Source organism: Argopecten irradians, chromosome 6 (genome assembly GCF_041381155.1).
Source record: "Argopecten irradians isolate NY chromosome 6, Ai_NY, whole genome shotgun sequence".
NCBI lineage: Eukaryota > Metazoa > Mollusca > Bivalvia > Pectinida > Pectinidae > Argopecten > Argopecten irradians.
Window position 1 is genome coordinate 45,766,590 of NC_091139.1, and position 26,824 is coordinate 45,793,413.

Here is a 26,824-nt window from a genome sequence, read left to right on the forward strand (position 1 = left end):
GATACAGTTATCTAACAAAGCTATACTCTCTAGAACACCAAGCCTACTTCCTCATCTGGGCATTGTATAGCATACTTAGTTTATATAAGATGTATTTGAGATTTATACCAGGAGACCTTCCTGTAATTGAGCCTGTTACATGTGTATTATGAAGACCTATGAACCCTTTAAAGAAAAAAAAATTTTTTACTTAACAGTAATTTGTATAGAAGTCTATCCAAGCTCTCCAGCTGTATCTCCTTAGTCCCTCGACACTTGACATCTACTCTCCACATCAGTATATCACATGATATTCACTGTAATATGACATAACACCTCTAAATCATAGACTTCACCATCACAAATATCATAACCTCTTCAGAAAATAAAAAACTGGCACAATCATTCTGCACTGAATCATAAAATCTATTGAATTGATAATTTTGATGTCTGAGAAAGTTGTGGCCAGTCATTATCCTACAATGGCCTCAATGGTTACATACACGACCTGCGTATAAAGACTATACAGACTGTTGAAGACGGTTTTTTCTGAAGCTGTCTATTTAGACTGTTTAGACTATACAGACTGTTGAAGACGGTTTTTTCTGAAGCTGTCTATTTAGACTGTTTAGACTATACAGACTGTTGAAGACGGTGTCTTCTGAAGCGGTCTATTTAGACTGTTTAGACTATACAGACTGTTGAAGACGGTGTCTTCTGAAGCGGTCTATTTAGACTGTTTAGACTATACAGACTGTTGAAGACGGTGTCTTCTGAAGCGGTCTATTTAGACTGTTTAGACTATACAGACTGTTGAAGACGGTGTCTTCTGAAGCGGTCTATTTAGACTGTTTAGACTATACAGACTGTTGAAGATGGTGTCTTCTGAGGCGGTCTATTTAGACTGTTTGACTGTACAGACTGTTGAAGATGGTGTCTTCTGAAGCGGTCTATTTAGACTGTTTAGACTATACAGACTGTTGAAGATGGTGTCTTCTGAAGCTGTCTATTTAGACTGTTTAGACTATACAGACTGTTGAAGATGGTGTCTTCTGAAGCTGTCTATTTAGACTGTTTAGACTATACAGACTGTTGAAGACGGTGTCTTCTGAAGCGGTCTATTTAGACTGTTTAGACTATACAGACTGTTGAAGATGGTGTCTTCTGAGGCGGTCTATTTAGACTGTTTGACTGTACAGACTGTTGAAGATGGTGTCTTCTGAAGCGGTCTATTTAGACTGTTTAGACTATACAGACTGTTGAAGACGGTGTCTTCTGAGGCGGTCTATTTAGACTGTTTAGACTATACAGACTGTTGAAGATGGTGTCTTCTGAAGCGGTCTATTTAGACTGTTTAGACTATACAGACTGTTGAAGACGGTGTCTTCTGAAGCGGTCTATTTAGACTGTTTAGACTATACAGACTGTTGAAGACGGTGTCTTCTGAAGCGGTCTATTTAGACTGTTTAGACTATACAGACTGTTGAAGACGGTGTCTTCTGAAGCTGTCTATTTAGACTGTTTAGACTATACAGACTGTTGAAGATGGTGTCTTCTGAAGCTGTCTATTTAGACTGTTTAGACTATACAGACTGTTGAAGATGGTGTCTTCTGAAGCGGTCTATTTAGACTATACAGACTGTTGAAGATGGTGTCTTCTGAAGCTGTCTATTTAGACTGTTTAGACTATACAGACTGTTGAAGATGGTGTCTTCTGAAGCTGTCTATTTAGACTGTTTAGACTATACAGACTGTTGAAGACGGTGTCTTCTGAAGCGGTCTATTTAGACTGTTTAGACTATACAGACTGTTGAAGATGGTGTCTTCTGAGGCGGTCTATTTAGACTGTTTGACTGTACAGACTGTTGAAGATGGTGTCTTCTGAAGCGGTCTATTTAGACTGTTTAGACTATACAGACTGTTGAAGACGGTGTCTTCTGAGGCGGTCTATTTAGACTGTTTAGACTATACAGACTGTTGAAGATGGTGTCTTCTGAAGCGGTCTATTTAGACTGTTTAGACTATACAGACTGTTGAAGACGGTGTCTTCTGAAGCGGTCTATTTAGACTGTTTAGACTATACAGACTGTTGAAGACGGTGTCTTCTGAAGCGGTCTATTTAGACTGTTTAGACTATACAGACTGTTGAAGACGGTGTCTTCTGAAGCTGTCTATTTAGACTGTTTAGACTATACAGACTGTTGAAGATGGTGTCTTCTGAAGCTGTCTATTTAGACTGTTTAGACTATACAGACTGTTGAAGATGGTGTCTTCTGAAGCAGTCTATTTAGACTGTTTAGACTATACAGACTGTTGAAGACGGTCTTCTGAAGCTGTCTATTTAGACTGTTTAGACTATACAGACTGTTGAAGATGGTGTCTTCTGAAGCTGTCTATTTAGACTGTTTAGACTATACAGACTGTTGAAGATGGTGTCTTCTGAGGCGGTCTATTTAGACTGTTTGACTGTACAGACTGTTGAAGACGGTGTCTTCTGAAGCGGTCTATTTAGACTGTTTAGACTATACAGACTGTTGAAGATGGTGTCTTCTGAGGCGGTCTATTTAGACTGTTTGACTGTACAGACTGTTGAAGATGGTGTCTTCTGAAGCGGTCTATTTAGACTGTTTAGACTATACAGACTGTTGAAGATGGTGTCTTCTGAAGCTGTCTATTTAGACTGTTTAGACTATACAGACTGTTGAAGATGGTGTCTTCTGAAGCTGTCTATTTAGACTGTTTAGACTATACAGACTGTTGAAGACGGTGTCTTCTGAAGCGGTCTATTTATACTGTTTAGACTATACAGACTGTTGAAGATGGTGTCTTCTGAGGCGGTCTATTTAGACTGTTTGACTGTACAGACTGTTGAAGATGGTGTCTTCTGAAGCGGTCTATTTAGACTGTTTAGACTATACAGACTGTTGAAGACGGTGTCTTCTGAGGCGGTCTATTTAGACTGTTTAGACTATACAGACTGTTGAAGATGGTGTCTTCTGAAGCGGTCTATTTAGACTGTTTAGACTATACAGACTGTTGAAGACGGTGTCTTCTGAAGCGGTCTATTTAGACTGTTTAGACTATACAGACTGTTGAAGACGGTGTCTTCTGAGGCGGTCTATTTAGACTGTTTAGACTATACAGACTGTTGAAGACGGTGTCTTCTGAAGCTGTCTATTTAGACTGTTTAGACTATACAGACTGTTGAAGATGGTGTATTCTGAAGCGGTCTATTTAGACTGTTTAGACTATACAGACTGTTGAAGACGGTGTCTTCTGAAGCTGTCTATTTAGACTGTTTAGACTATACAGACTGTTGAAGATGGTGTCTTCTGAAGCGGTCTATTTAGACTGTTTAGACTATACAGACTGTTGAAGACGGTGTCTTCTGAAGCTGTCTATTTAGACTGTTTAGACTATACAGACTGTTGAAGATGGTGTCTTCTGAAGCTGTCTTTTTAGACTGTTTAGACTATACAGACTGTTGAAGACGGTGTCTTCTGAAGCAGTCTATTTAGACTGTTTAGACTATACAGACTGTTGAAGATGGTGTCTTCTGAAGCTGTCTATTTAGACTGTTTAGACTATACAGACTGTTGAAGATGGTGTCTTCTGAAGCGGTCTATTTAGACTGTTTAGACTATACAGACTGTTGAAGATGGTGTCTTCTGAAGCTGTCTATTTAGACTGTTTAGACTATACAGACTGTTGAAGATGGTGTCTTCTGAGGCGGTCTATTTAGACTGTTTGACTGTATATAATGTATATCAATGTCTATATCCTTGTCACTTAATACTGCGAATTTCTTGGATGAATTTTGATGATGAATTATCTCCCCTGATTTTGAATTATCTAGTGGAAATCCAATGGAAACCAAAATTATAGGCCATGTTTTGTTGATAGACACTCTGGTGAATGGTTGCTGATCTACATGCCAGATTATCTCCTCTTTATTTGAAATTTGAAATTTTATTAATGGATACTTCTGACTGATCATCAAAAACAAAATCACAAAAAAACTTACTGTGCATACAGTAAATCTATGCTTGTGATGTTTGGAACTTTACAACTTTACAAGAATTCCATGAAAGAACTTATTTATCTGATGTGTTTTTTTATTGTTATGAGAAGTCTTTCCACTGAACTCTAGAAAGAATGTGATTCTTGTCTGGGGTATTTAGGCCTATAAACACTGATCTCAGGGTTTGATTTACTCTCAGCAGTATTAAAACAGCAGACAGGTTTTTAAACCCTGAATAAATTCCCTCAAGATATCAAGATTCTATCTATGTGTAGTTTTTGTCTTCTACAGATGTAAAGTTTTCACATTTGATTCACATTTCTGATAAAATATCTAGTGTTATATAAGCATACCCCATGACCCCCACCCATACCTCCGCCCTCCATTGAGGCCATTAACCCCCTCCCCCATCATCCCCCCTCCCCCCATCATCTCTCCCCTCCCCCATCCCTAATCTCTTGACTCCCCAGCACTTGAATCCCCCACCTTCCAGCTCCCCCTCCACCACTTCCATCACACATTCTTTAAACATACACACTACCTACATGGGTCCAATAAAAATTGCAAGGTAAAATGAAATAAAGGAGGGATGGTGAACTACTATAAATGTAGGAGAAGTAGAAACAGTCTGTAAGAGATGGAGAGTCTCAGGTATTAGGGGATATATATTTATTTCAACCACACACACACACCCTCAATGTCAGGTATTAGGTATATATACTTATTTTACCCCACCCCACCCCCATTGTCGAGTATTAGGGGAGGTATATATACTTATTTTACCCCACCCCACCCCCATTGTCGAGTATTAGGGGAGGTATATATACTTATTTTACCCCACCCCACCCCCATTGTCGAGTATTAGGGGAGGTATATATACTTATTTTACCCCACCCCACCCCCATTGTCGAGTATTAGGGGAGGTATATATACTTATTTTACCCCAACCACCCCAAATGTTAGGTATTTGGGGGTATATATACTTATTTTACCCCCATCCCCAATGTCAGGTATGTTGGGGGTATATATACTTATTTTACCCCCATCCCCAATGTCAGGTATGTTGGGGGTATATATACTTATTTTACCCCCATCCCCAATGTCAGGTATGTTGGGGGTATATATACTTATTTTACCCCCATCCCCAATGTCAGGTATGTTGGGGGTATATATACTTATTTTACCCTCATCCCCAATGTCAGGTATGTTGGGGGTATATATACTTATTTTACCCCCATCCCCAATGTCAGGTATGTTGGGGGTATATATACTTATTTTACCCCCATCCCCAATGTCAGGTATGTTGGGGGTATATATACTTATTTTACCCCCATCCCCAATGTCAGATATCTGGGGGGTATATAAAATATTTTACCCCCATCCCCAATGTCAGATATCTGGGGGGTATATATAATATTTTACCCCCATCCCCAATGTCAGATATCTGGGGGGTATATATAATATTTTACCCCCATCCCCAATGTCAGATATCTGGGGGGTATATATAATATTTTACCCCCATCCCCAATGTCAGATATCTGGGGGGTATATATAATATTTTACCCACACCCCCAATGTCAAGTATTTGGGGGGATATATATACTTATTTTACCACCCTCATAGTCAGGTTTTATCCCCAATCCCTCCTAATCTCCACATTCTGTTTAACCTTTTCTTCTTTAATAATAACAAATCAAAACTTCTAGGCTCAATGTTCTATATACAATATGGAATGTATACTTTTTGAACTTTAAAATAATAGGGAACTTTGATAAAGTGTGATAGAATATATAATCTGGAGTGATTATCTGTAATTAACATTCACACCTACGGGAGATTCAACACAGTACTGTTGAGAGAAAACAGTATATTTATATTTGCTGTTGATAAAGTATTGAATTGCATTTTTTCACATGTTCACACAAACACAGCACATGTTCATGATATAAACAGTCTGACAGATGGTTTGTAGCTGGAGGAATCACATGTGTAGTACAGTCGGCTAGGTGTAAACTCTAGTAGGAATCACTGGAAGCTAGAGACTTTATGTTTTATGACTAAAGATATGATACTATGAACCTTTGATAGCAAATCTGTCAATGAATGGTTTGGAGATCTGACTGCTGTAGTAGTGATGAGGGACAACTAACCCAGCTGATGGAATCTATATATATATATTATACATTAGATGTAGTTAGAGTAGACAATTATCCTTCATCCTACTTTCCAATAGCTAAATTTAAGTTTGTTATCAGGGATGCTGAGATATGTAAAGATCATTGGGATAAAAGGCATGATTCGGGTACTAGGGATGGTGTGATAACTAGGGATGATATGGTTACTAGGGATGGTGTGGTTACTAGGGATGGTGTGGTTACTAGGGATGATATGGTTACTAGGGATGGTGTGGTTACTAGGGATGGTGTGATTACTAATGCTGTTGAGGTTACAAAGGATTTTGTGGTTACTAGGGATGTTGTGGTTACTAGGGATGTTGTGGTTACTAAGGATGTTGTGGTTACTAGGGATGTTGTGGTTACTACGTATATAACCATCACAAAGGATGTTATGGTTACTAGGGATGTTGTGGTTACTAAGGATGTTATGGTTACTAGGGATGGTGTGGTTACTAGGGATATTGTGATAACTAGGGATGATATGGTTACTAGGGATGGTGTGGTTACTAGGGATGTTGTGGTTACTAAGGATGTTATGGTTACTAAGGAAGTTATGGTTACTAGGGATGTTGTGGTTACTAAGGATTTTGTGGTAACTAAGGATGTTATGGTTACTAAGGAAGTTATGATTACTAAGTAAGTTATGGTTACTATGGAAATTATGGTTACTAAGGATGTTGTGTTTACTAGGGATGTTATGGTTACTAAGGAAGTTATGGTTACTAGGGATGTTATCGTTACTAGGGATGTTGTGGTTACTAAGGATGTTATGGTTACTAAGGAAGTTATGGTTACTACGGATGTTGTGGTTACTAGGGATGCTATGGTTACTAGGGATGGTGTGATTACTAGGGATGTTGTGGTTACTAGGGATGGTGTGGTTACTAAGGGTGTTATGGTTACTAAGGAAGTTATGGTTACTAGGGATATTGTGGTTACTAGGGATGTTATGGTTACTAGGGATGCTATGGTTACTAGGGATGATGTGGTTTCTAGGGATGATGTGGTTACTAGGAATGAAATGGTTACTAGGGATGTTGTGGTTACTTGGGATGTTATGGTTACTAGGGATGCTATGGTTACTAGGGATGTTGTGGTTACTAGGGATATTATCGTTACTAGGGATGTTGTGGTTACTAAGGATGTTATGGTTACTAAGGAAGTTATGGTTACTACGGATGTTGTGGTTACTAGGGATGTTGTGGTTACTAAGGATGTTATGGTTACTAGGGATGCTATGGTTACTAGGGATGGTGTGATTACTAGGGATGTTGTGGTTACTAGGGATAGTGTGGTTACTAAGGATGTTATGGTTACTAAGGAAGTTATGGTTACTAGGGATATTGTGGTTACTAGGGATGCTATGGTTACTAGGGATGTTGTGGTTTCTAGGGATGGTGTGGTTACTAGGAATGAAATGGTTACTAGGGATGTTGTGGTTACTTGGGATGTTATGGTTACTAGGGATGCTATGGTTACTAGGGATGTTGTGGTTACTAGGGATGGTGTGGTTACTAAGGATGTTGCCATTACCCATACTGGGAATACTAGAGTGACCTTTGTATCTGAAAGCCTGGCTACAATAATGGATGATAATGATAGGTAGGAATGTGCAGACAATTTGGTGTAGTGCTGACCTCCATGGAAGCTATCTGTCTAGTGATAAGTTCATTAAATACTTTGTTACACTCCTGTAGGATCTGTGTGTTTTTTGGAGTTAATGGATGTTTAACCACTCTAGTTTAACCACTGCTCTACATGTACTGCCATTTAAAATAAATGTAATTCAGCGACTTCAAATTTCATGATTTTCACTAAAAATAAATGATTTTTTTCCCCTCAGAATTTAAATATTTTATCTTACTTATATAGACCATCTCTGAATCTTTACAGTTAGGGGTGTTTGAGTTTCAGGTTAAGACCCATTGGTATCATGTCTGCATGAAACAATAAGAAATAGCCTTGTGTATATAACTTTATTGTATATTACTGCCCCAGGTGAATGTATGTATCAGTATCTTTTTCCGATATTACCATTGTATCTACAAATAAATAATAGATAAATAAAAGATATTCCTTGTTTTTTGATGAATAACACTTATATTTCTTCAAGTGGGGTAGAAAGTTCAATATTTTTCACAAGTGCGAAAGATTATATACAGGACTTATTAGCAGATTTTTTGTAATGATTGATTATCTTAATATTGTGCAAAGTTAGAATCTTTCAAATATGATACAACCTATGATTTAAGTGCAAAAATAAACAAACAAATTAGAGAATTTTATAAAATCCCAGGAAGTGTACACAACCTGCTTATGTTGTCTTTTTCTCTGTAAAACACAACTATTTATCATGATTTTTCTGCTAAAAAACAGCAAAAAAAATCTTTTTTATCTTCTGGCCTTAACCTGATGTGTACTTAGACACTTTAAAATCTGAAACTGGTCGGCAGTGTTATCTGTTAGATACCGTAACATGTACAGATAACTATTCTGTTACACTACAGTAGCCTGAAGGAGAGCAGTAGGCAACCTTCAAAACAATTTACATGTATTGAAGGAACTTCAAAGTACAATTGTTTATGCATGTTTTTAAATATCAGAAAAATGAAATTAAAAAAAAAAAATGGTATTTAGTTTGTCTGCTGCCATCAAGATATTGTCTTGTTTGGACCTACTACTAGATTTGGGTGACTATAAACACAATTTACAGGAGTAAGTGACATACACTTCATTACCTCAAATATACTTATACTAACTGTAATGAACTACACAGAGTTGAGTAAGCTTTAAGGTTCGGTACACAGTTGGAGAGAGGATAAAGTGAGGAGAGATTTGATAAAGGAGAAGGTAGGTTAAAGGGCCACTACCTTTCCGAAACGGCTTTTAATTTTTAAAATAGGAATGTAAAATGAGATCAATAATTTTGTAAAGTCGCAGAAGTTATTAACTATACGTTTACTAGCACACTTATCATCACCTTCAGAACTGTTTAATTAGAATAAATAAAATGTTAATTTTCATAACGCGGGTCGTTTTATGTTTCCCGCCGTCGTCCTAAATGCCGCGCGGTACTTGACTATCACTGCGCCACACGGCAAAACAGCGAAATAAATCTCCACTGTTATCGTACATTAGACAGGAAATCTTGCATATGTTTGGTGTTGTAACCTCATCTTAAGCCATCGATATATATTTTCTTTTGGTATTTATGTTTTTAAGAAACCTTTAAATTTTGCTCCGGAAAGGTAGTGGGCCTTTAAGACTCGAATATGGCCGCAAAATTAATTCTCCAGTAAAGAACAACATATTTTGCCATATAACAGTTGAATACATTTGCTAACACATTACATCCTGAAAATATCCCGCATGTGCCAATTATGTTCACTATGACGTCATCAACATGCAGTTTCCTGCCATTTTTCACAAGAATCCCTGAAAAATCATACTTTTTGAGTGGTTTTCTCTAAAAATGAATGTGGCTGCCTTCGTGGAGCAGAAAGAGATTTTCACACGTTGTATATCGTGTATTTATGCATATCCATGCAAAATATAAAGTTGCTCCAAGGTGGCGGCCAAATCCATTTCAAGCCTTTTCTTACCTAAAGATGATGAATTTCTAGCAAAATTTGGCGAGAAGAGGAAAATCATCAATTTGATGACGTCATAGATGGAGCACATCGTGTACATGGTTATAAAAAGTTATGTTTTGATGAATGGCAAATATGAGAAATTGATGTGGATCAGAGTTAATATTTTTCGGCCTGAAAAATTAAGGTCAAATACTGGTCCTCTCATATCTACTCCTTTGAGGATAGTGGTGATAGAGTTATATTTAGGTGAATTACGGTACACAGGTGGATAGATAGGTAAAGTGAGGAGAGATTTGATAAAGTTGAGGATAGTGGGAATAGAGTTATATTTAGGTGAATTACGTTACACAAGTTGAGAGAAGATGAGATTTGATGAAGATGAGGATAGTGGGGATAGAGTTATATTTAGATGGAATACGGTACACACGGTGGAGAGATAGGTTAGTTAAGTGAGGAGAGATTTGATAAAGTTGAGGATAGGGGCCATTATCTACCACAGACTAAATTCACTAGATCTTCAGTACCAAGACAAGACCAGAGAGACTACTTATCTTCAAACTTTTCTGTATTTTTTCCATCTTGAAAGTTTATCATATATGATATGATATATGATACATTGTTATGGAGAGAAGCCGTCTGAGGAAGGGATTTGTGATGACTCGGGATAAGTAGTAAACAGTATGTGGGTAGACTGCCACACCCAGAGCTGACGGGTGGGGTGGGGGGGGGGGAATTAGGACGAGGAGTTAGTGTAGTATATCAGAACTTACAAATGACTCTCCATTCCCACATTTTTACCTATTACTATTACACAATCTTCTGTGTTATTAAATAAGTAAAAATTGTTCCATCTCTGACACAACTTTAGCCTGAGTTATTCATATACAAAATAATTTAGTTTTGTATGGTAACGGGTAAAGAGGGGGATGGGGGTTACCAAGGGGAGGGAATTTAATCCCTATCTAAGTAATGATAACAGCAGTGTGTTTTCCTCTCATTCTGGACTTTGCTTAATGAGACCAAATTTAGACCTGAAGTATAACTATAACACAAAGTTAGCCACACCTCAGTTTGCAAAAGAAGTTAAATAAAGAATCATGTACTCGTAGGAATGAATTAGGTGCTGGTTGGGTTAAATAAATAAGTAAGCAGAAAGTATCAGAGACCTCTTTACTTCTGATCTGGTGTTCATCCTAAGAAAATGAACTGGAAGTTAGCAAGATTTGTCTACCTTACATCATACATCTGTGGACACTTATGTTACAATGTATAATATTTCTGTCATACCTACAGGTACAGCTGGTTTCTTCTATACATTGTAGCCTGGGTGTTGTCTAAGGTTGTACATTACAACCTGATAGCGACCATCTCTGTATAATGACCACCTCTGTATTATGACCACCTCTGTATAATGACCACCTGCTTAATAATACTTTTTAGCTCACCTGGTCCAAAGGACCGAGGTGAGCTTATGGGATACCGCAGCGTCCGGCGTCCGTCGTCCGGCGTCCAGCGTCCGGTGTCCGTCAACAATCGACTTCTTCTCCATAACCGCTGGTCGGATTTCAATAAAATTTGACTGGTAGCATCCTTATCGGCTACGAACTGAAAAGTGCACAAATGATGGGGCTGACCCCCCGGGGGCCTGAGGGGCGGGGACAAAAGGGGTCAATTTGGCTATTTCCATATAAACGACTTCTTCTCTGAAACCAAGCATGGGATAGCACCCATAATGCAATGGTAGCATCCTTATAGGGTGGGGATTCAAAATTGTACAAATGATGGGGCTGATCCCCCCGGGGGCCTGAGGGGCGGGGTCAAATGGGGTCAATTTGGCTATTTCCATATAAACGACTTCTTCTCTGAAACCAAGCATGGGATAGCACCCATAATGCAATGATATCATCCTTATAGGGTGGGGATTCAAAATTGTGCAAATGAAAGGGCTGACCCCCCGTGGGCCTGAGGGGCGGGGTCAAAAGGGGTCAGTTTGGCTATTTCCATATTAATGACTTCTTCTCTGCAACTAAGCATGGTATAGCACCCATAATGCAATGGTAGCATCCTTGTAGGCTGGGGATTCCAAATTGAGCAAATGATAGGGCTGACCCCCGGGGGCCTGAGGGGCGGGGTCAAAAGTGGTCAATTTCCATATAAATGACTTTTCTTTGCAACTTAACATGGGATTGCGCTCATAATGCAATGGTTATATCCTTATAGGGTTTGGATTCAAAATTTTGCAAATGATGGGGCTGACCCCCCGGGAGCCTGAAGGGTGGGGTCAAAAGGGGTCAATTTAGCTATTTCCATATAAACGACTTCTTCTCTGCAACTAAGAATGGAAGAGCACTTATAATGCAATGGTAGCATCCTTATAGGGTTGGGATTTGAAATTGTACAAATGATAGGGCTGACCCCCGGGGCCTTAAACGGCAATAAATGTGAGGTAAAAAAGGTCAATTAGGCTACTATTTTCATATAAATTACTTTGTCTCTGAACCTATGTATTGGATAGCATATTTGTATGGTATCAATAGCATCATTGTATGGTTGTGATTCAAAATTAAACTTTGGGAGTCAATTTTGCTTATTTTTCTAATTGTCAGATTCTTGTGATAATTACTAACAAAAAACCAGGTGAGCGAATTTCAACACCATTTGACCCATGTATGAACACACTTGGTTATTACAACCAAAACAGTTGTTATAACCAGATGTGTTCATACATGGGTTGACCCTTTGGTTATAGATGAGTGTATTATAGGTGGCTATCCGTGCTATACAATCGTACAAGTAACTATGCTCAGAAACCAAACTGAATTTATTTTTAAAGTATGCAAACAAGGGCATTTGTTTTGAAATTTTTGCATAGCCTATTTGTAGCTATTTATAGTCATTTTGTTTCTAATTCTTTGTTCAAACCAAAAACTTTAAAAAAAAATGTCAACATTTTGTGTCTCCAAGATTACCTTGGATTTAAATCTTTATCAAATGCAGATTTTTATACCCACCACAATGAAGTTATACTGAAATCAGGTTGTCCATCTGTCTGTCTGTAGACAAAACTTTGTCCAGCAAACTCCTCCTGAACTACTTGACACATTTTGAGAAAATATGGCACACAGAACCCTGACATAAAGGACAGTTGAGTCATAATATTCTGCCATGCCCCCTGTTAATGGAGTTATTACTAAATTTGTGCAGCACAGGGGTATTAGTTGACCACTCTGCCGACAGTTCTAGTTTAATTATTGTTTGATTAATTTCTGCTGAAATATACTTTCAAGCCTGTTGAGTTACGGGTTCATGGAATCAAGTCTTATTAAGTATACTTATTGACATCAGAATCATCATTCATTCAGTAATGCTTGCAGATGCCATACAGCATCATCACGTGTGTAGTCTATTCAGGAATCAGCACAAGAGTGTAGAAAGCTAATTTTGAAATGATTAGGGATGCTGTAAGAACATTGTTCTATGGAAATTCTGTGTAGCCCTGTAATCACAGATCATAGAAAGGACAATATCATGATTGAGGATGAAAGGACTATAACTGTGCCAAATAATCACCGATGACGACCTGTAGCTGAAGGGCTGTGTGATCCTCACAGGAAGTGACCCTTGTAAGGCATGGTCCATCAAGACTCTTCACTTCCTGTCAGTAATGATACACAGCCATGAGACATCTTACTTTATCAAACATTGCAGTTATACACAACACACACCTCTATGTGTATTAAATCTATGTATAGTGACCTGAAAATAGAAGTATGTTTTATAAATGTGGTCAGACAATAAACAATACAATGTGGGGGCCAAAACACACAAGGCATCAGGACCAGACAATACAATATAAAATCTCTATTGATAAAAAACAATGTATTTTCATAATCTACATGAACTGGCAAATGTTGGACCATACAATAGCACTAGGGCATTAGACCTGCTGCCCCTATTGCATGATCGTAAAAGGTGACTAAATTTGGGATTGTAACAGAGCACATGATTTGATACAAGCATAATCACTGCCTCTGCCAGGATTCGAACTCAGGACCTCTGGGTTACTAGTCTGACGCACAACCGGTCGAGCTAAAGAGAAGTTCTCTAGCCCAGAGGTATATTGCAGCTAGTATTCTCCAGGGTTACAGGATATTTTATCTGCTTCCTTATGACTTCCTTGACACTGCCTTACTTTTGGCTTTGTGAGGTAGGCTCTGGGTTCTATACCCTGTCTGGGACACATTATAGTCTACAAAAGTGGTAGATTCTGCTCCTGTTTAACACTAAGGAGTGAATAGATGTATCATATGGGCCAGACAATACAACAATGTGTACAATATGATACTTCTATAAATAGGCCAGACAATACAATATGATACATCTATACATAGGCCAGACAATACAATATGATACATCTATACATAGGCCAGACAATACAATATGATACATCTATACATAGGCCAGACAATACAATATGATACATCTATACATAGGCCAGACAATACAATATGATACATCTATACATAGGCCAGACAATACAATATGATAAAGCTATACATAGGCCAGACAATACAATATGATACATCTATACATAGGCCAGACAATACAATATGATACATCTATACATAGGCCAGACAATACAATATGATACATCTATACATAGGCCAGACAATACAATATGATACATCTATACATAGGCCAGACAATACAATATGATAAATCTATACATAGGCCAGACAATACAACATGATACATCTATACATAGGCCAGACAATACAATATGATACATCTATACATAGACCAGACAATACAATATGATACATCTATACATAGGCCAGACAATACAATATGATACATCTATACATAGGCCAGACAATACAATATGATACATCTATACATAGGCCAGACAATACAATATGATACATCTATACATAGGCCAGACAATACAATATGATACAGCTATACATAGGCCAGACAATACAATATGATACATCTATACATAGGCCAGACAATACAATATGATACATCTATACATAGGCCAGACAATACAATATGATACATCTATACATAGGCCAGACAATACAATATGATACATCTATACATAGGCCAGACAATACAATATGATACATCTATACATAGGCCAGACAATACAATATGATACATCTATACATAGGCCAGACAATACAATATGATACATCTATACATAGGCCAGACAATACAATATGATACATCTATACATAGGCCAGACAATACAATATGATACATCTATACATAGGCCAGACAATACAATATGATACATCTATACATAGGCCAGACAATACAATATGATACATCTATACATAGGCCAGACAATACAATATGATACATCTATACATAGGCCAGACAATACAATATGATACATCTATACATAGGCCAGACAATACAATATGATACATCTATACATAGGCCAGACAATACAATATGATACATCTATACATAGGCCAGACAATACAATATGATACATCTATACATAGGCCAGACAATACAATATGATACATCTATACATAGCCAGTACATACAAGATAAAACTATACATAGCCAGACAATACAATATATACATCTATACATAGGCCAGACAATACAATATGATACATCTATACATAGGCCAGACAATACAATATGATACATCTATACATAGGCCAGACAATACAATATGATACATCTATACATAGGCCAGACAATACAATATGATACATCTATACATAGGCCAGACAATACAATATGATACATCTATACATAGGCCAGACAATACAATATGATACATCTATACATAGGCCAGACAATACAATATGATACATCTATACATAGGCCAGACAATACAATATGATACATCTATACATAGGCCAGACAATACAATATGATACATCTATACATAGGCCAGACAATACAATATGATACATCTATACATAGGCCAGACAATACAATATGATACATCTATACATAGGCCAGACAATACAATATGATACATCTATACATGGGCCAGACAATACAATATGATACATCTATACATAGGCCAGACAATACAATATGATACACTTATACATAGGCCAGACATACACAATACAATACATAGGCCAGACAATACAATATACATCTATACATAGGCCAGACAATACAATATGATACATCTATACATAGGCCAGACAATACAATATGATACATCTATACATAGGCCAGACAATACAATATGATACATCTATACATAGGCCAGACAATACAATATGATACATCTATACATAGGCCAGACAATACAATATGATACATCTATACATAGGCCAGACAATACAATATGATACATCTATACATAGGCCAGACAATACAATATGATACATCTATACATAGACCAGACAATACAATATGATACATCTATACATAGGCCAGACAATACAATATGATACATCTATACATAGGCCAGACAATACAATATGATACATCTATACATAGGCCAGACAATACAATATGGTACATCTATACATAGACCAGACAATACAATATGGTACATCTATACATAGGCCAGACAATACAATATGATACATCTATACATAGGCCAGACAATACAATATAATACATCTATACATAGGCCAGACAATACAATATGATACATCTATACATAGGCCAGACAATACAATATGATACATCTATACATAGGCCAGACAATACAATATGATACAGCTATACATAGGCCAGACAATACAATATATACATCTATACATAGGCCAGACAATACAATATGATACATCTATACATAGGCCAGACAATACAATACACTAACATGATACATACTATACATCTAGCCAGACAATACAATATGATACATCTATACATAGGCCAGACAATACAATATGATACATCTATACATAGGCCAGACAATACAATATGATACATCTATACATAGGCCAGACAATACAATATGATACATCTATACATAGGCCAGACAATACAATATAATACATCTATACATAGGCCAGACAATACAATATGATACATCTATACATAGGCCAGACAATACAATATGATACATCTATACATAGGCCAGACAATACAATATGATACATCTATACATAGGCCAGACAATACAATATGATACATCTATACATAGGCCAGACAATACAATATGATACATCTATACATAGGCCAGACAATACAATATGATACATCTATACATAGACCAGACAATACAATATGATACATCTATACATAGGCCAGACAATACAATATGATACATCTATACATAGACCAGACAATACAATATGATACATCTATACATAGGCCAGACAATACAATATGATACATCTATACATAGGCCAGACAATACAATATGATACATCTATACATAGGCCAGACAATACAATATGATACATCTATACATAGGCCAGACAATACAATATGATACATCTATACATAGGCCAGACAATACAATATGATACATCTATACATAGACCAGACAATACAATATGATACATCTATACATAGGCCAGACAATACAATATGATACATCTATACATAGACCAGACAATATGATCATATACATAGCAGACAATACAATATGTACACTATACATAGCCAGACAATACAATATGATACATCTATACATAGGCCAGACAATACAATATGATACATCTATACATAGACCAGACAATACAATATGATACATCTATACATAGGCCAGACAATACAATATGATACATCTATACATAGACCAGACAATACAATATGATACATCTATACATAGACCAGACAATACAATATGATACATCTATACATAGACCAGACAATACAATATGATACATCTATACATAGGCCAGACAATACAATATGATACATCTATACATAGGCCAGACAATACAATATAGATACATCTATACATAGGCCAGACAATACAATATGATACATCTATACATAGGCCAGACAATACAATATGATACATCTATACATAGACCAGACAATACAATATGATACATCTATACATAGGCCAGACAATACAATATGATACATCTATACATAGGCCAGACAATACAATATGATACATCTATACATAGGCCAGACAATACAATATGATACATCTATACATAGGCCAGACAATACAATATGATACATCTATACATAGGCCAGACAATACAATATGATACATCTATACATAGGCCAGACAATACAATATGATACATCTATACATAGGCCAGACAATACAATATGATACATCTATACATAGCCAGACAATACAATATGATACATCTATACATAGCCAGACAATACAATATGATACATCTATACATAGACCAGACAATACAATATGATACATCTATACATAGGCCAGACAATACAATATGATACATCTATACATAGGCCAGACAATACAATATGATACATCTATACATAGGCCAGACAATACAATATGATACATCTATACATAGGCCAGACAATACAATATGATACATCTATACATAGGCCAGACAATACAATATGATACATCTATACATAGACCAGACAATACAATATGATACATCTATACATAGGCCAGACAATACAATATGATACATCTATACATAGGCCAGACAATACAATATGATACATCTATACATAGCAACAGACAATACAATATGATACATCTATACATAGGCCAGACAATACAATATGATACATCTATACATAGGCCAGACAATACAATATGATACATCTATACATAGACCAGACAATACAATATGATACATCTATACATAGGCCAGACAATACAATATGATACATCTATACATAGGCCAGACAATACAATATGATACATCTATACATAGGCCAGACAATACAATATGATACATCTATACATAGGCCAGACAATACAATATGATACATCTATACATAGGCCAGACAATACAATATGATACATCTATACATAGGCCAGACAATACAATATGATACATCTATACATAGGCCAGACAATACAATATGATACATCTATACATAGGCCAGACAATACAATATGATACATCTATACATAGGCCAGACAATACAATATGATACATCTATACATAGGCCAGACAATACAATATGATACATCTATACATAGGCCAGACAATACAATATGATACATCTATACATAGGCCAGACAATACAATATGATACATCTATACATAGGCCAGACAATACAATATGATTACATCTATACATAGGCCAGACAATACAATATGATACATCTATACATAGGCCAGACAATACAATATGATACATCTATACATAGGCCAGACAATACAATATGATACATCTATACATAGGCCAGACAATACAATATGATACATCTATACATAGGCCAGACAATACAATATGATACATCTATACATAGGCCAGACAATACAATATGATACATCTATACATAGGCCAGACAATACAATATGATACATCTATACATAGGCCAGACAATACAATATGATACATCTATACATAGGCCAGACAATACAATATGATACATCTATACATAGGCCAGACAATACAATATGATACATCTATACATAGGCCAGACAATACAATATGATACATCTATACATAGGCCAGACAATACAATATGATACATCTATACATAGGCCAGACAATACAATATGATACATCTATACATAGGCCAGACAATACAATATGATACATCTATACATAGGCCAGACAATACAATATGATACATCTATACATAGGCCAGACAATACAATATGATACATCTATACATAGACCAGACAATACAATATGATACATCTATACATAGGCCAGACAATACAATATGATACATCTATACATAGGCCGACAATACAATATGATACATCTATACATAGGCCAGACAATACAATATGATACATCTATACATAGACCAGACAATACAATATGATACATCTATACATAGGCCAGACAATACAATATGATACATCTATACATAGGCCAGACAATACAATATGATACATCTATACATAGCCAGACAATACAGATACACTATACATAGCCAACATACAATATGATACATCTATACATAGGCCAGACAATACAATATGATACATCTATACATAGGCCAGACAATACAATATGATACATCTATACATAGGCCAGACAATACAATATGATACATCTATACATAGGCCAGACAATACAATATGATACATCTATACATAGGCCAGACAATACAATATGATACATCTATACATAGGCCAGACAATACAATATGATACATCTATACATAGGCCAGACAATACAATATGATACATCTATACATAGGCCAGACAATACAATATGATACATCTATACATAGGCCAGACAATACAATATGATACATCTATACATAGGCCAGACAATACAATATGATACATCTATACATAGGCCAGACAATACAATACAAAGAAATACATTATACATACTAGGCCAGACAATACAATATGATACATCTATACATAGGCCAGACAATACAATATGATACATCTATACATAGGCCAGACAATACAATATGATACATCTATACATAGGCCAGACAATACAATATGATACATCTATACATAGGCCAGACAATACAATATGATACATCTATACATAGGCCAGACAATACAATATGATACATCTATACATAGGCCAGACAATACAATATGATACATCTATACATAGGCCAGACAATACAATATGATACATCTATACATAGGCCAGACAATACAATATGATACATCTATACATAGGCCAGACAATACAATATGATACATCTATACATAGGCCAGACAATACAATATGATACATCTATACATAGGCCAGACAATACAATATGATACATCTATACATAGGCCAGACAATACAATATGATACATCTATACATAGGCCAGACAATACAATATGATACATCTATACATAGGCCAGACAATACAATATGATACATCTATACATAGGCCAGACAATACAATATGATACATCTATACATAGGCCAGACAATACAATATGATACATCTATACATAGGCCAGACAATACAATATGATACATCTATACATAGGCCAGACAATACAATATGATACATCTATACATAGGCCAGACAATACAATATGATACATCTATACATAGGCCAGACAATACAATATGATACATCTATACATAGGCCAGACAATACAATATGATACATCTATACATAGGCCAGACAATACAATATGATACATCTATACATAGGCCAGACAATACAATATGATACATCTATACATAGGCCAGACAATACAATATGATACATCTATACATAGGCCAGACAATACAATATGATACATCTATACATAGGCCAGACAATACAATATGATACATCTATACATAGGCCAGACAATACAATATGATACATCTATACATAGGCCAGACAATACAATATGATACATCTATACATAGGCCAGACAATACAATATGATACATCTATACATAGGCCAGACAATACAATATGATACATCTATACATAGGCCAGACAATACAATATGATACATCTATACATAGGCCAGACAATACAATATGATACATCTATACATAGGCCAGACAATACAATATGATACATCTATACATAGGCCAGACAATACAATATGATACATCTATACATAGGCCAGACAATACAATATGATACATCTATACATAGGCCAGACAATACAATATGATACATCTATACATAGGCCAGACAATACAATATGATACATCTATACATAGACCAGACAATACAATATGATACATCTATACATAGGCCAGACAATACAATATGATACATCTATACATAGGCCAGACAATACAATATGATACATCTATACATAGGCCAGACAATACAATATGATACATCTATACATAGGCCAGACAATACAATATGATACATCTATACATAGGCCAGACAATACAATATGATAAAGCTATACATAGACCAGACAATACAATATGATACATCTATACATAGACCAGACAATACAATATGATACATCTATACATAGGCCAGACAATACAATATGATACATCTATACATAGACCAGACAATACAATATGATACATCTATACATAGGCCAGACAATACAATATGATACATCTATACATAGGCCAGACAATACAATATGATACATCTATACATAGGCCAGACAATACAATATGATACATCTATACATAGCCAGACAATACAATATGATACATCTATACATAGGCCAGACAATACAATATGATACATCTATACATAGGCCAGACAATACAATATGATACATCTATACATAGGCCAGACAATACAATATGATACATCTATACATAGGCCAGACAATACAATATGATACATCTATACATAGGCCAGACAATACAATATGATACATCTATACATAGGCCAGACAATACAATATGATACATCTATACATAGGCCAGACAATACAATATGATACATCTATACATAGGCCAGCAATACAATATGATACATCTATACATAGGCCAGACAATACAATATGATACATCTATACATAGGCCAGACAATACAATATGATACATCTATACATAGGCCAGACAATACAATATGATACATCTATACATAGGCCAGACAATACAATGATACATCTATACATAGGCCAGACAATACAATATGATACATCTATACATAGGCCAGACAATACAATATGATACATCTATACATAGGCCAGACAATACAATATGATACATCTATACATAGACCAGACAATACAATATGATACATCTATACATAGGCCAGACAATACAATATGATACATCTATACATAGACCAGACAATACAATATGATACATCTATACATAGGCCAGACAATACAATATGATACATCTATACATAGACCAGACAATACAATATGATACATCTATACATAGACCAGACAATACAATATGATACATCTATACATAGGCCAGACAATACAATATGATACATCTATACATAGGCCAGACAATACAATATGATACATCTATACATAGGCCAGACAATACAATATAATACATCTATACATAGGCCAGACAATACAATATGATACATCTATACATAGACCAGACAATACAATATGATACATCTATACATAGGCCAGACAATACAATATGATACATCTATACATAGGCCAGACAATACAATATGATACATCTATACATAGGCCAGACAATACAATATGATACATCTATACATAGGCCAGACAATACAATATGATACATCTATACATAGGCCAGACAATACAATATGATACATCTATACATAGGCCAGACAATACAATATGATACATCTATACATAGGCCAGACAATACAATATGATACATCTATACATAGGCCAGACAATACAATATGATACATCTATACATAGGCCAGACAATACAATATGATACATCTATACATAGGCCAGACAATACAATATGATACATCTATACATAGGCCAGACAATACAATATGATACATCTATACATAGGCCAGACAATACAATATGATACATCTATACATAGGCCAGACAATACAATATGATACATCTATACATAGGCCAGACAATACAATATGATACATCTATACATAGGCCAGACAATACAATATGATACATCTATACATAGGCCAGACAATACAATATGATACATCTATACATAGGCCAGACAATACAATATGATACATCTATACATAGGCCAGACAATACAATATGATACATCTATACATAGGCCAGACAATACAATATGATACATACTATACATAGACTATAATAGGCCAGACAATACAATATGATACATCTATACATAGGCCAGACAATACAATATGATACATCTATACATAGGCCAGACAATACAATATGATACATCTATATACATAGGCCAGACAATACAATATGATACATCTATACATAGGCCAGACAATACAATATGATACATCTATACATAGGCCAGACAATACAATATGATACATCTATACATAGACCAGACAATACAATATGATACATCTATACATAGGCCAGACAATACAATATGATACATCTATACATAGGCCAGACAATACAATATGATACATCTATACATAGGCCAGACAATACAATATGATACAATCTATACATAGGCCAGACAATACAATATGATACATCTATACATAGGCCAGACAATACAATATGATACATCTATACATAGGCCAGACAATACAATATGATACATCTATACATAGGCCAGACAATACAATATGATACAGCTATACATAGGCCAGACAATACAATATGATACATCTATACATAGGCCAGACAATACAATATAATACATCTATACATAGGCCAGACAATACAATATGATACATCTATACATAGGCCAGACAATACAATATGATACATCTATACATAGGCCAGACAATACAATATGATACATCTATACATAGGCCAGACAATACAATATGATACATCTATACATAGGCCAGACAATACAATATGATACATCTATACATAGGCCAGACAATACAATATGATACATCTATACATAGGCCAGACAATACAATATGATACATCTATACATAGGCCAGACAATACAATATGATACATCTATACATAGGCCAGACAATACAATATGATACATCTATACATAGGCCAGACAATACAATATGATACATCTATACATAGGCCAGACAATACAATATGATACATCTATACATAGGCCAGACAATACAATATAATACATCTATACATAGGCCAGACAATACAATATGATACATCTATACATAGACCAGACAATACAATATGATACATCTATACATAGACCAGACAATACAATATGATACATCTATACATAGGCCAGACAATACAATATGATACATCTATACATAGGCCAGACAATACAATACATATACATCTATACATAGGCCAGACAATACAATATGATACATCTATACATAGGCCAGACAATACAATATGATACATCTATACATAGGCCAGACAATACAATATGATACATCTATACATAGGCCAGACAATACAATATGATACATCTATACATAGGCCAGACAATACAATATGATACATCTATACATAGGCCAGACAATACAATATGATACATCTATACATAGGCCAGACAATACAATATGATACATCTATACATAGGCCAGACAATACAATATGATACATCTATACATAGACCAGACAATACAATATGATACATCTATACATAGCCAGACAATACAATATGATACATCTATACATAGGCCAGACAATACAATATGATACATCTATACATAGGCCAGACAATACAATATGATACATCTATACATAGGCCAGACAATACAAATGATACATCTATACATAGGACCAGACAATACAATATGATACATCTATACATAGGCCAGACAATACAATATGATACATCTATACATAGACCAGACAATACAATAATACATCTATACATAGGCCAGACAATACAATAATACATCTATACATAGGCCAGACAATACAATATGATACATCTATACATAGGCCAGACAATACAATATGATACATCTATACATAGGCCAGACAATACAATATGATACATCTATACATAGGCCAGACAATACAATATGATACATCTATACATAGGCCAGACAATACAATATGATACATCTATACATAGGCCAGACAATACAATATGATACATCTATACATAGGCCAGACAATACAATATGATACATCTATACATAGGCCAGACAATACAATATGATACATCTATACATAGGCCAGACAATACAATATGATACATCTATACATAGGCCAGACAATACAATATGATACATCTATACATAGGCCAGACAATACAATATGATACATCTATACATAGGCCAGACAATACAATATGATACATCTATACATAGGCCAGACAATACAATATGATACATCTATACATAGACCAGACAATACAATATGATACATCTATACATAGGCCAGACAATACAATATGATACATCTATACATAGGCCAGACAATACAACATGATACATCTATACATAGGCCAGACAATACAATATGATACATCTATACATAGGCCAGACAATACAATATGATACATCTATACATAGGCCAGACAATACAATATGATACATCTATACATAGGCCAGACAATACAAAATGATACATCTATACATAGGCCAGACAATACAATATGATACATCTATACATAGCCAGACAATACAATATGATACATCTATACATAGGCCAGACAATACAATATGATACATCTCTATACATAGGCCAGACAATACAATATGATACATCTATACATAGGCCAGACAATACAATATGATACAGCTATACATAAAGGCCAGACAATACAACATGATACATCTATACATAGGCCAGACAATACAATATGATACATCTATACATAGGCCAGACAATACAATATGATACATCTATACATAGGCCAGACAATACAATATGATACATCTATACATAGGCCAGACAATACAATATGATACATCTATACATAGGCCAGACAATACAATATGATACATCTATACATAGGCCAGACAATACAATATGATACATCTATACATAGGCCAGACAATACAATATGATACATCTATACATAGGCCAGACAATACAACATGATACATCTATACATAGGCCAGACAATACAACATGATACATCTATACATAGGCCAGACAATACAATATGATACAGACATAGACCAGACAATACAATATGATACATCTATACATAGACCAGACTATACAATATAATACATTTATACATAGGCCAGACAATACAATATGATACATCTATACATAGGCCAGACAATACAATATGATACATCTATACATAGGCCAGACAATACAGTATAATACATCTATACATGGGCCAGACAATACAATATGATACATCTATACATAGGCCAGACAATACATCTATACATAGGCCAGACAATACATCTATACATAGGCCAGACAATACATCTATACATAGGCCAGACAATACAATATAATACATCTATACATGATAAGCAGGATCTTAATCACTAATAGGTATGTATTGTTTACCTTATATCCTGTATGTAAATTACAGTTTTACCTGTAAATCAGACACAATAAATCAC

At 35.3% G+C, this 26,824-nt stretch overlaps 1 protein-coding gene across 5 annotated transcripts in view; it reads left to right on the top strand.

Moving 5' to 3' along the window:
- Positions 1-26,824, top strand: part of LOC138326056 (FYN-binding protein 1-like) — a 93,830-nt gene that overhangs the window by 27,882 nt on the left and 39,124 nt on the right. The window lies entirely within an intron of this gene.